General features: G+C 41.5%; 1 pseudogene; it reads left to right on the forward strand.

The window, feature by feature from the left end:
• The first annotated feature begins 772 nt into the window (after positions 1 to 772).
• Positions 773 to 12729, forward strand: LOC139179779 (zinc finger protein 33B-like; annotated as a pseudogene).
• Positions 12730 to 14526: the final 1797 nt, after the last annotated feature.

Raw genomic sequence — 14526 nt, forward strand, 5'->3', positions numbered from 1 at the left:
CCCTGCCTTCCATGCTCGGATCCGAACCCCATCCGAGCTCCAGGAGAGCAGCGGCAGAAACCCAGAAAAGGAGTGTGTCGCTCAGGGGAAGAGAGAAGGGAGCTGGGGACAGGGACGGAAGGCATGAGAAATGTGGCCGGTGTGGTGGGGGTGCTGGGCGATTCTCCCCTCCCTTCATTCTCCACTACTCCTTTCCAGAAGCTGGTCAGCTTTGTAACCATGTCCGGCATCTGTAGTTGCTTTTCTGTTGTTACTACTCTCAATCAAGAGTAGCAGTAGTTTCTGGAGGGTTTGCCAGGATTGTGTATTTTTGTCTCATTTAACAGAAGGGAAAAAAACTTGAAGGGGGAATTGACCGGTGAAGAACCAGTAAGAGGCACATTGAAGTCCTGGCTTGTGCTTTCCACATGATCACACAGAAACATGTTTCCTTAAAAAAAAAAAAATCCTTTTGAGTAACAGCAAGTTAGAAGAAACAGTTTTGTTTTGTTTTTAAACAAAACACCTAAGTTTAAGGGCCCTATCCCTTAAACTATGAGGATTCTCAGACTCAAGGGGTTAATATCTTGGTAGTAAAACAGTTACACAAAATAGCCTTTAGGTTTTCTCCTCTGCAATATCAGTTTTAATGAAGGCATCATATTTTGAGACACTATCATTTGCTCAATAATTCTGCTTTAGATGTTTCTGTGTTAGTGGGCAGGGTTGTAAGTAGTTAAAGCAGTAAGTTAGCCTTGCTCTCCTTCTCCAGGATCACAGTTACCCAGCTGGCGTGTGGAGCATCAAGGAGCTCTCATCATCCTGTTGCCTCTTCCTCCTCTTCCAGGAATGCCTTCCTAGGTTTGGACAGTCTTCCAAGAATAACAGAAAATGAGCAAATGCCAGGTGAAGTGTTTCTCTTCCCTGTTCCCTATTTTGTTTTCCAGTGGATTTCCGGGCGTTTTATTAGTCTGTTCATATATTAAGATGGAAAAGTAGAAACAGATAAAAAGCTACCAGAATGGGGTTCATCCTGTCCTTCCTGCCCCTCACCTCATCCTGGGTGGCATCTAGACTCTACTACCTTTAAGATGTCATCATTTCTTTTTTTTTAATTTCATTTTTTAATATTCTATTCATGCATTTACTTTTTGGCTGTGTTGGATCTTCACTGCTGCATAGGCTTTCTTTAGTTGCAGCAAGTGGGAGCTACTCTAGTCGAGGTGTGCATTACGGTGGCTTCTTTTGTTTCAGAGCATGGGCCCTAGGGCATGTGGGCTCAATAGTTGCAGCTTCTGGGCTCTAGAGCATAGATTCAATAGTTGTGGTGCATGAGCTCAGCTGCTTCATGGCATGTGGGATCCTTCCAGATCAGGGATCAAACCTGTATCCTCTGCATTGGCAAGTGGACTCTCCACCTGTGAGCACCAGGGAAGCTCCTTGTTGCTGTTTAATGTAAATGTTATGGCTGCGACAGAGATTGCATGCGTGTCTTCACTGGCTCCTCATTGTCTTCAGTGGCCACACCTCCCACCTGTGGAGGCAGAAGATACCCCAGTGCTTTCTTCTCTGCTGGGAAGAAGACAGTAGATTGGTTACATTTAAACATTTAATGAAAGAAAGATAAGTTAAGCTTATCATTATTGTGTGGATTAAGAGAATGTATATATTACTTCAATGCTAGAAAAGAAGGCAAAAGGAGAAGGGGGTGGCAGAGGATGAGATGGTTAGATAGCATCTCCGATTCAATGAACATGAATTTGAGCAAATTCTGGGAGATAGTGGAGGACAGAGGAGCCTGGTGGGCTACAGACCATGGGGTGACTTGATGCACATGAGTTTGAGCGAACTCCGGGAGTTGGTGATGGACAGGGAGGCCTGGCGTGCTGCAATTCATGGGGTCGCAAAGAGTTGGACACGACTGAGCGACTGAACTGAACTGAATAATACCTTACTACAGGAAGAGTATTTGTAGATATAATTTGTCTCCTTTAAGCTCCTTGAAGGCCAAACAAAAAGGACTGATTTAACTCAACAGTCTTGGCAAGCTGGGACAATTTCAGATGCATGGTAGGAACTTCAGTTTTTGTTGGAATTAATAAGTTAATACATCATCTGGATTTTCCTATCACAATACCACTTCAATCTATAACCACAAAGCAGCGTGCAGATTGGCAGCCTGTATAATATTTATGGTAAATTTAAAACATGTTAAGAATTATTTTGCGTATCTTTCATGTCACTCAGTACTGATCTCTTTGGTTTGAATAGAAGTGTGCTGGCCAAGGACCCATGTCATTCAAGGACATGACTGTGGACTTCACCCGGGATGAGTGGTGACAACTGACGGGTATCAGAGGACGCTATACTGGGATGTGATGCTGGAGAGCTACAGCCACTTAGTCTCTGTGGGTGAGATGTCTTCTCTGTGTAATGCCTCACTGTTTTTCTTTCATTAGCTGCCAAAACTTATGAGCCCTTGGTTAAGCTTTATGATATTAGTGTGTTCATCTTACGGGTCAGACATGTTTGCTTGGGCACAGAAAGCTTGCTGTTCTCACCTTCCAAAAGAAAGGTTCAAATGGGCACCTTTCTCACGTGACTCCTGAACCTGCACCTTCCTCATCCTTCAGGGGCTCTGATGTTCAAGAGGCTTGTCAGAAGTCTTACCCCATGTCTCACTCACAGGGTACTGCACTGCCAAACCAGAGGTGATCATCAAGCTGGAGCAAGGAGAAGAGCTGTGGCCATTAGAATTCCCAGGCTGGAGTGGTCCCGGTGAGTTAACCATTATCAGGTGGAAAAAAAGAAGCCAGTGGAAATGTAGACCAGGTAGCTTGGTTCAGAAATTGGGACCTTTGGTCTCTGTGTCAGTAATACTCTTCAGGGGCCTCAGACCTTTGAAAGTAACTGAATGGCAAGCCAGCCTGCCTCAGATAACCCAAACTGTACTTCCATCCCTCTTAAAACACCAGTGCTTTCCTTTCCTGCCTGCCTGTTAAGGAAGGTGACCGTTCTTGTTCCCAGCATCGACCACCTGCCTGCCTCTTCTTAGACCTTTGTTCTTGGTTTCTCCTTTTCTAGTATTCATTTCCCTCCATGGACTATTTTCTTCTCAGTCCTGCCCCTGCCCAGGCATTCGTTTGTTCATTCTGCAAATATTCCTATCCTGTGCCACCCATGCTCTTGGAGCTGAAGATACACTGATAAACCAGCACTTTCCCTGAGCTTCTGGAGCTTACACACTTTTCTCAAGTAGAAATATAAACAAGTCTTTTTACATTATTCTACTTAGTTTTTATTTACTTTCACTAGGATGTAAGCTTCATGGGAACAAGGTCTTTTCTCTTTCATGTCTGTTTCCACTGTCTCATATAGTGTGTTTAGCATTTAATAAAAGTTTGTCAAATAATGAATTCCTACCAGTCATAAGAAAAAGTCCAACAGCCCAAGAGAGAAGTGAACAAGATACATGAAAAGGAGACACAAATGGGAAACAAAAACACAAATGATAAGAATATCTACAACTCTGTTGGTAATCAGAGAGAGAAAAAGTATCACAGTGAAATAGCATTTTCTATCCTCAAATTTGCCAAAAATTATGCCATTGTAATTAAGATGTTTTAGCAAACAGTTCTGATCATTCGATCACTCTGTCTTCTGGGAAGTTTGTTAAGAACTAGGCTTCCTACGTCCCTTCCCTTTAACGCTTCCTCAGTACCCATCTGTTACTCAGTTAAGCTTTTTGCTTTACCCAGTGACTGAAAAATTCCACCTCCTCCATCTCAGCCTTATCCGCCCTCTATGCTGCATTTTACCTGAAGTGTTACAGTTCTTTCATTGTCAGTATGGCAGAGACTAACCCTGAAATCTTTTCTTCCAAAATGTAAATCTCACATTCCTTGTTTCCACTTACTTAGGCTCTAACACTTTTCTTCTCCTGTATCTGACGACCACAGAAAGCACATGTAGTACTGATCTCTCCCTAGTTTCTCTTACTTTTTAATTTTCTTTTGAAAACTGTCTTCTATACCTTATATTCTTACCTTCCAGTGACCTCACTCAAAACCAGAACCTTATTCTCTGAGGCCTTATTTCATTCCTAATTCTAAGTATATGTTTTAAAATCTAAAGCATCTGTTTTGTCTTGTTGCTGGCCTTATATAAACCTAGGGCTGCCCTCTATTACTTAAGACTCCTCTTCTTAAATACATCAAGCCATATTCATCCTTTTTTGCTGATGTTGTCCAAACACTTGCGGTTAAGTTCATACATATGTCTTACCCACACCTACACCTGTTTTTGAGGTTTGCCTTTCCAGACCCTGAAGAAAGGGTTTAGGACTGTGCGTGGTGTGTAGTTAACGCTTGTGTGTTTTATACTAGTTGATGTTTGAGCTCAAGTTCACACCTGTTCTGAAGTGCTTTGTACTCTCTCCCCTCTTAGAATTTGCATTTTAGTTAGTGGCTGAGCGACAAGGACTCAGACCTCACCATGCACTGTGACACCGGAGAGCATGTGGGGCCTCTTTTTTTTTAACTTTTCCTTCATTTGATGGGTAATACATAACAGATATGCTCATCTCTTAATACTCATAGGTTTGACTGTCTATTCAGAAAGCATTTCCTAAGTACACAGGCCTATGCCACTTACTTGCAGATTCTGATTCATAAGGCATATAGATTGACACCGGGCTATGACAGTTTATCCTCCATGTTTTGAATAAAAATTTCCAGGTAATTCTGGAATGGGGGAGGGATAATTTAGGAGGCTGGGATTAATATACACACATTTACTGTATGTAAAATAGATAACCAACAAGGACCTACTATATAGTACAGGGAACTCTGCTCAATACTCTGTAACAACCTATATGGAGACAGACTCTGAAAAAGAATAGATATGTGTTTATGTATAGCTGAATCACTTTGTTATCTGCCTGAAACTGACGCCACATTGTAAGTCAACTAAACTGCAGTATGAAATAAAAATTTCCAGATAATTCTGATACTATTTGAGATACTACACATCTACTCAGAGGGACTCAAAGGCAAGTAGAGATACAATAAACCCTGCTAGAAGCATAGGATGTAGTTGGGAGAGAAGAACAAAATGATGTGATATATATTGAAATTCAGTGTTATCAAGTATTATTGGATAAAGTTAGTTCTTTCCATAGTGTGTTAATAAAAAAATATAGGCAGTAACTACTTTAGTGTTGGAGAAAATGGAGTTTAAGAGGCATCATTTTTTCAAAGTATGTGAGGAAAGGAGGGGGAGAGAGAGAAGCAGAGGGAGAGGGAAAGGGAGATACATTTCCTGGAGGACTTCTAAATTTTTGTGGAAGCAAAGCTGAAAAGCAGACTACTGAGTGTAAAAACCTGTCAGACTGTGACTTGTGATTGGGAGTGAATATTTTAAAAAATATTTTATCATGTGTTTTTGTAAGGATATGTTGAACAAGTACTATGTCGTATTTTCCCATTGGCTTATAGGTAGTGGGCTCTATCTGAATACATAAATGTTTTATCCCGTACCTAAGATTTCCCCTGCTATGTCTTCTGACATCCATGTATACTCATATTCCTTGTTCTACTTCCTATTCATGGTTTTTGTTGGCGTAATCAACCAGTTATCTGTGTGTTTCCTTCAGCTATAGTTTCTTCTTTTAAGTTCTGATGGTCTTCTTTGTAAAACAGCAAATCTATGTGTGTTCATTATAGTTTTATGCTTCATTTTCCAACGTAGCAGATATTTTCTATTTTTCCTTTTTCTGATCAAAAGAGAAAGTATATGCTCAGGATTTCATCATAGGAGCTTGGGACTAAAAAATTAGAATCACTGATGTAATAAATTATATTTACATAAGAAATGTGTTAGCTTTTTCAAGTACACCTAACTTTTCTTATTTATGACCTTATAGACAAAGGCCACTCAGTCATGTCTGGCTCTTTGCAACCCCACTGACTAGTCTGCCAGGCTCCTCTGTCCATGAGATTCTCCAGGCAAGAATTCCGGAGTGGATTGCTATAACCTTCTCCAGAGGATCTTCCCAACCCAGGGATTGAACCCTGATCTCCTGCACTGCAGACAGATTCTTTACCATTTGAGCTACAGGAAAGTGCTAAATCTCATCCCACCATTGCTGGGTGGACAGAATGATCTCTGTTCGCTTCCAAGGCAAACCATTCAATATCACATGAATCCAAGTCTATGCCCCAACCAATAATGCTGAAGAAGCTGAATTTGAACAGTTCTATGAAGACCTACAAGACCTTTTAGAACTCACACCCAAAAAAGATGTCCTTTTCATTATAGGGGACTGGAATGCAAAAGTAGGAAGTCAAGAGATACCTGGAATAACAGTCAAATTTGTCTTTGGAATACAGAATGAAGCAGGGCAAAGGCTAACAGAGTTTTGTGAAGAGAACGCATTGGTCATAGCAAACACCCTCTTCCAAAAACACAAGAGAAGACTACACATCACCAGATCAGACTGATTATATTCTTTGCAGCCAAAGATGAAGCTCTATACAGTCAGCAAAAACAAGACTGGGAGCTGACTGTGGCTCAGATCATGAACTCCTTATTTCCAAATTCAGACTTAAATTGCAGAAAGTAGGGAAAACCACTAGACCATTCAGGTATGACCTAAATCAAATCCCTTATGATTATACAATGGAAGTGACAAACAGATTCAAGGGATTAGATCTGATAGAGTGCCTGATGAACTATGGATGGAGGTTCGTGACATTGTACAGGAGGCAGGGATCAAGACCATCCCCAAGAAAAAGAAATGCAAAAAGGCAAAATGGTTGTCTGAGGAGGCCTTACAAATAGCTGAGAAAAGAAGAGAAGCAAAAGGCAAAGAAGAAAAAGAAAGATATGCCCTTGCTGCTGCCAAGTCACTTCAGTCGTGTCTGACTCTGTGCGACCCCATGGACTGCAGCCTACCAGGCTTCTCCGTCCATGGGATTCTCCAGGCAAGAATACTGGAGTGGGCTGCCATTTCCTTCTGCAGTGCATGAAAGTGGAAAGTGAAAGTGAAGTCACTCAGTCGTGTCTGACTCTTAGCGACCCCATGGACTGCAGCCCACCAGGCTCCTCCATCCATGGGATTTTCCGGGCAACAGTACTGGCGTGGGGTGCCATTGCCTTCTCCCATACCCTTGCTATATCTTGCTATTCTTTGAATGCAGAGCTCCAAAGAATAGCAAGGAGAGGTAAGAAAGCCTTCCTCAGAGATCAACGCAAAGAAATAAGAGGAAAAAATAGAAAAGACTAGAGGTCTCTTCAAGAAAATTAGAGATATCAAGGGAACATTTCATGCAAAGATGGGCACAATAAAAGACAAATGGTATGGACCTAAAAGAAACAGAAGATGTTAAGAGGTGGCAAGAATATACAGAAGAACTATACAAAAAAGATCTTCATGACCCAGATAACCACAGTGGTGTGATCATTCACCTAGAGTCAGACATCCTGGAATGCAAAGTGGGCCTTAGGAAGCATCACTATGAAAAAGCTAGTGGAGGGGATGGAATTCCATTTGGGCTATCTCAAATCCTAAAATATGATGCTGTGAAAGTGCTACACTCAGTATGCCAGCAAATTTGGAAAGCTCAATAGTGGCCACAGGACTGGAAAAGGTCAGTTTTCATTCCAATCCCAAAGAAAGGCAGTGCCAAAGAATGTTCAAATGATCGCACAACTGCACTCATCTCACACGCTAGCAAAGTAATGCTCAAAATGCTCCAAGCCAGGCGTCAACAATATGTCAACTGTGAACTTCCAGATGTTCAAGCTGGATTTACAAAAGGCAGAGGAACCAGAGATCAAATTGCCAACATTCGCTGGATTATCGAAAGAGCAAGCAAGTTCCAGAAAAACATCTGCTTTATTGACTACAACAAAGCCTTTGACTGTGTGGATCACAACAAACTGTGGAAAATTCTTAAAGAGATGGGAATACTAGAGCTCCTGACCTGCCTCCTCAGAAATCTGTATGCAGGTCAAGAAGCAACAGTTAGAATTGGACAAGGAACAACAGACTGGTTTGAAATCAGGAAAGGAGTACGTCAAGGTTGTATATTGTCACCCTGCTTATTTAACTTCCATGCAGAGCACATCGTGTGAAATGCTGGGCTGGATGAAGCACAAGCTGGAATCAAGATTGCTAGGAGAAATATCAATAACTTCAGATATGCAGATGACACCACAGCAAAGAAGAACTAAAGAGCCTCTTGATGAAAGTGAAAGAGGAGAGTGAAAAAGTTGGCTTAAAACTCAACATTTGGAAAACTAAGATCATGGCATCCAGTCCCATCACTTCGTGGCAAATAGATGGGGAAACAATGGAAATAGTGTGAGACTTTAATTTGGGGGGCTTGGAAATCACTGCAGATGGTGACTGCAGCCACGAACTTAAAAGACACTTGCTCCTTGGAAGAAAAGCTATGACCAATCTAGACAGCATATTAAATTAAAGCAGAGATATTTCTTTGCTGACAAAGGTCCATCTAGTCAAAGCTATGGTTTTTTTAGTAGTCATATATGGATAGGAGAGTTGGATTATAAAATAAGCTGAATGCCAAACAATTGATGCTTTTGAACTGTGGTGTTGGAGAATACTCTTGAGAGCCCCTTGGACTGCAAGGGGATCCAACCAGTCACTCCTAAAGATCAGTCCTGAATATTCACTGGAAGGACTGATGCTGAGGCTGAAGCTTCAATACTTTGGTCACCTGATGCAAAGAGCTGACTCACTGGAAAAGACCCTGATGCTGGGAAAGATTGAGGGCAGGAGGAGAAGGGAACGAAGAGCATGAGATGGTTGGATGGCATCACTGGCTCTATGGACATGAGTTTGAGTAAGCTCCAGGAGTTGGTGATGGACAGGGAAGCCTGGCATGATAAAAATGTTTCAGATAAGAACTCTGATGAAATTAACATACGTGGGAAGTTGCTTCTTGGTAATAATCAAGAGGATACTCATCCTGGGAAGCATCCAACAACCATAACCAAGATGGGAGACCCTTGAGTCATAATGAGGACCCTTGTGGGCAACAGAAGATTTGGCCTTGGGACCACCTGTGGAAGGTCATGAGTGCAGAGTAGCCACCTCCAGTGAGGCAGCCACCATCCCACCACAGAAGACTCAAACAGAAGAGAGTACCCAGGATTATGAGGAACAGGGAGGGGCAAGATACCAGTGACAAGTCAGCTCTCCAAATCCAGCAGGAAATGCACAAAGGAGAATCACTCTGAAGTTAATGAGTATGACACATCAACCCTCTTTCAACATCAGGAAATTAATGTAGAGAAAACCCACAAATCTCATGGAAATGAGAATAATTTCAGCAAGAAGTCCCATCTTACTTAACCTCATAAAACTCACGAGAGAAAATATTTGAATGTAGTCACATCAAGAAATCTTTTTACCAGGAGTCCCACCTCACTGAACATCAGAAAACACACAAGAGGAGCCATGTGACAATAATAAATGTGGGAAAACCTTCCAGAAAGCACAAGACACCATCCAGCAAAGAACTGATGCAGGAAAGAAAACCTGTGAATGTGACAAAGCCCCTGGGAAGTCAGCCATTACCAACCAGCAAAAGAAGCTTCAGCCATTACCGACCATCAAAAGAAGCTTCATGTGTGTGATGAGTGCAAGAAATCCTTCCCTCAGATCTCAGCCCTAAAGCTGAGCCAGAGTACTCACACGTAAGAGAAGCCCTACCAGTGTAAGGATTATGGGAAATCTTACACAAAATCAAACTTCAACCATCACCAGAGAATTCCCACAGGGGAGGAAAACAGGAGTGTAAGGACTGTGGGAAATCTTTCTGTGTGAAATCAAATCTAACTAAACATCAGAAGATGCATACAGGGGAGAAACCTTTCAAATGCAATGACATGGGAAAACTTACTCAGGTCACAATTTGCTGATCACCAGAGAACACACACAGGGGAGAAGCCCTGCAAATGTGATGAATGTGGAAAATCCTTCTATTCTGGGTAAATCAGCATTGCACCTCCACCAGGGTAAAAATACAGAGAAGAAACCCTATAAGAGTACTAAATATGGGACATCCTTCTGCTCTAAGTCAGCCCTAAATTATTCATCAAGTCTCTCATACAGCAAAGTAACCCTATGACTAATGAGTGTGGGAAAACCTTCTGTGTGAAGTCTAATTTCACTAAACATCATAAAATTCACTCAGGGTTGAAACCATATGAATGTAATGAGTGTGGCAAATCCTTCTCTATGAATTTGACTCTCTGTCCATCAAAGAACTCATACCAGGGAGAGACCCCATGGGTGCAGTGAATGTGAGAACTCCTTCTACAAAAAGTCAGACCTCACAAAACATCAGAAAACACACGGGAGAAACCACACAAATATAATGAATGTGGGAAAGCCTTCTATATGAAATCAGCCCTCATTATACACCAGTAGACTCACAGTGTAGAGAAATCCTTTAAATGCAGTGAATGCGAGAAGTCATTCTATGTGAAGTTGCTTCTTAATAGTCATCAGAGAAATCACACAGGAAAGAAATGCCATGTGTGTAAAGTATGTGGGAAAGCCTTCTCTATGAAGTCAAGCCTAACTGGTTTATCAGAGGACACACTCAGAAGAGAAATACTTCAAATGTAATGAATGTGAGAAGTCAACCCTCAGCACCAGAGAATACACATGGCAGAAACCTTAAAAATGTAAAGAATGTAGTAAAACTTTCTTTCAGAAGTCACACCACACTTCACATCAGTGAATACACACAGGGAGAAACCTTATCAATGTGAAGAATGTGGGAATAATTTCATCCAGAAATCACATCTCATTGAACATCAGAGCACACACACTGGAGAGAAACTCCATGGGTGTAGTAAATGTGTAAAATCTTTCTGTTTTAAGTCAGCCCTAACCATGCATCAGAGGACTCACACAGAAGAGAAGGCTTATAAATGTAGTGAATGTGAGAAACCTTTCTGAAATCATACCTCACTGTGCATCAGATAACTCACACAGGCAAGAACCCCTTCAAATGTAATGAAATGTGGGAAAAGGTTTTATGTGAAGTCAAACCTCATTAATCATCAGAGAATCCACACAGGGGAGAAGCCCTATGAATATAAGAGATGCAAGAAGTCCTTCTGTATGAAGTCAACCCTCACAGTACACCAGGAAACACCACAGGGGAGAAGCCTTATGAATATAATAATATGGGAAATCCTTCTACAAGAAGTCAACTCTAAATATGAAGTGATTCACACACAAGAAGTATCCTGAATGGCAGCAGATGTGAAAAATATTCCTGTGTAGAGTCGTATGTGTCATACCTTTGAGATTTCATGGGAGAAAACTTGAGCTCATGTACATCAGAGAGCTCATTAGGAGAGAGGGTCTCCAAGAATGTTATTTGTGGAGATGGGGTGGAAGCAAGGTTTCTTTGATTTTACCTTTTTATGAATTTTTAAACTTTGAACAAATGAGTGGTTTACATATTCAAAAGTAAAAAGATTCTAAAATTGAAATCAACTTAGTATCAAATTGGCAACTTGACCACACAAAAGAAGTGATTCTTTGAAGAAACTCTGCACTCTATGTTATGATTATACATCCTTAATGGAACATGTTTGAGGACAAAAATGACAGCCAAAAATTATAAAATCACTCATCAGTTTTCTTCCTGATAATATTGCTGTTTATTTGAATCTATTTTGTGTACATTGTAGGAGAAAGCTAAAAGAAATTATAAAAGTTACTAGGAATCAAAACTTCCAGTTTAAGAGATAAGACAACCATAGAAATCAAAGAATTCATGTGACCTCCCTATGATGATAAATATGAATCAAAAAATATTATTCATTTAAAAAATTACTTATTTCATAGCTTTGTCCACTGAGTAACACCTCCCAGAGTGGTGAGCAAAGTCAGTTCCCAACATTGGCCCCTACGAAGAACCAGGACTCCTTGGAGAAAGAGCTGAGTCTAGGTCACACCCAGTGTGTACAAGGTGAGCCTGGGCCTCCTTGGTCAAAAACGAAGCAAGCACTAATCAATGGGAATGTGTCAGAGGTCAAATGTGAGTCAAACATGAGGCAATGTGACGGCACTCCCCTAGTTGTGCAGGCTGGCTCTGTGTTGGGTACGTCTTTAGTGCTTGACCAGGCTGGTTCCACTCTGCCTTAGTCTTCACTTCCAGCTTACAGAGTTGCTAGGTGAGTGCATAGGGACTTTCCACATCTTTTCTGAGTCATGTCCCACCCTGCACACATACAGTGTGCACATGGAAGCTTTTAAAAGCTCTTATCCCCACACACGTCAGCTTCCCAACCTCTTCCTTCCCCGGCTTCTCAGTATGTCTGCTGCTCACCTTGACTGTTATCCTGCCCCAGGTTGCTGCACCCAGTACTTGTGCCTTTAAATGCCTTTGGCACCAGCCCTCTGGGAAGACTGCTCTGAGCCCAGGAGACAACAAAGGTAAGCCCTGCTCCCTTCTTACAGACAGTGGCCAATAGGTGAGATGCACAGCCCAGTCCTATGGGAATGAAGTCTGATTCTTGCCTGCCCCAGAAGCCTGTACCTGGAGCACCAGTTGTCACCCACTGGCTGCTGACCTGAGGTGTGGGGGGATGTTGGCTGAGCAGCTCTGCCAGAAAAGGCACAGGTATCATTTAGGCAACTGAGCCATAAAATTCTGGCTAAAACTGAACAGAATAAAACATTATTGAGGATTTTAAGTGTGGGTCTTTAATTTTCCTGTGTGTATGTCTTCAGTATTTCTGGAGAAGTCCTGGGCACAATGTTAACTGTACTACTCAGCTCAAAACATATCAGTGTTGGTTTCTGTGTAGACCCCATTCTTTCTTCATGCCAAACCCCAGTTCCATCCCTTCCCTCACAGGCACTCACTGATAAAGGTAGGACCTTTAGCACTCACCATTGTAACTTCTGTAAGGGTTTGTGTGTAACTTTAACTGATATAAGCATTGTTTACTTGTATGACATCTCATTCCATCCATTTTTTCCATTCATATCTAAAACTGCTAATTGGATGTGCTACATGCAAGTACAACACACACTCTGACTGCTAGACACCACCCCAATGCATGATCCACCTTTTACCCACCTCTTCTAGTGATGGTCACCTAGGATACCTCAAAATCTTGCTGTGGTGAAACTCCCTGTATACACATTCTCTTGTGTATAGAACTTCTCAGGGGTTTATAAACACAGGGACTACTGCACGATACAGCATTAAATTTAAAAGGTATGTCCAGGTCAGTATCATTTTACACACTTCTGCAGGATACAAACATTACCAGTCACCAGGATAGAAACATTACCAGTCACTGCAGTGGAATAAAGAAGAGAGGGTCACTCCATGGCCTCGGAATATTGCCCTGGTGTTAACAATGGTCTTCATTTTGACCTGTTTGAGAGGCCAACCAATGAACCACCATTTCACTAACACTAGGATGACGGGGGGTGGGGGTGGGTGGGTGAGAACCTTGGAGAATCTCTCACCTGTAGGTGCTGGGAGGGGTCAACCCCTGGCTTAGCCCCTGGAAATCCACTGGGAGTTCCTAATCTGCTCACGCTCCACAGGATGAAGTCACTGTGCATATAAAGAGCAAGCATTTGTGCTCTGCCACAATTCCACATTCACTCCTTGCTGCTGGATGGGTGAGTGGGCCATCTCCCATGGTGCCTTCTTTTGTGAATGCAGGTCTTGCCAGGAATAGTTAAAAACTTTTCAAATATTGCATTTCATCCATCAAATATAAGACAAACCATTACTTTAAGTACCTCTAAGGAAGAAAAAACACCAGTTAAATTAGACTGTGTTACACTATTTCAGAGATGTAATAGTATGAAAACACTGGTGTCTCTGAAACAATAGAGAAATTCTACAACCGTATTACTGAAGAGGCAGTTGAGGGCCACATACACATGTATAGGGCCCTTTGGTATCAGGCACTTCGTAACAGAAAAAGAACATGGTAAATCATTTATAACCTTTCCAAATATTTTACTTAAAATGCATACCGAATACTTAAGCTACTTCCCATTAGTGTGGGAAACCTTCAACAAGTATACTATGAATATATAGTTCCTACATAAAACTATACACTGTACCAGAATCTTAGTACCTGTTATACAGCAGACTCAAGATCATCTAGACAAATCTGATGGAAAAGTGATGAGCAAGAAAAACAGGAGCCATGAGTGACAGAAACACGTGAGAAACAGCATCTCATCTCTGCAGAAAGGGGTGGATGACTCAAATGATACAGGCTATCAGGCTAATCACTGGAAAAGAAACAGAAGTGAGTCCTTACCTTACGCCATATATCATCAACAACACGGTAGCAATGACCCATGAATAACAAATTAACCTAAACAAAATTTATGTCATGCATTATGGAAAGAAAGATATACCTAACATCATATCAGGCTCCAAAAGTTCTTAGGTCAGTAATGTAAAAATAGAGGAAAACATACACATTGAATTGTTTCAAGTTTTCTAATACTCA

The sequence above is a fragment of the Bos indicus genome, chromosome 25 (assembly GCF_029378745.1).
Source record: "Bos indicus isolate NIAB-ARS_2022 breed Sahiwal x Tharparkar chromosome 25, NIAB-ARS_B.indTharparkar_mat_pri_1.0, whole genome shotgun sequence".
Classification (NCBI taxonomy): domain Eukaryota; kingdom Metazoa; phylum Chordata; class Mammalia; order Artiodactyla; family Bovidae; genus Bos; species Bos indicus.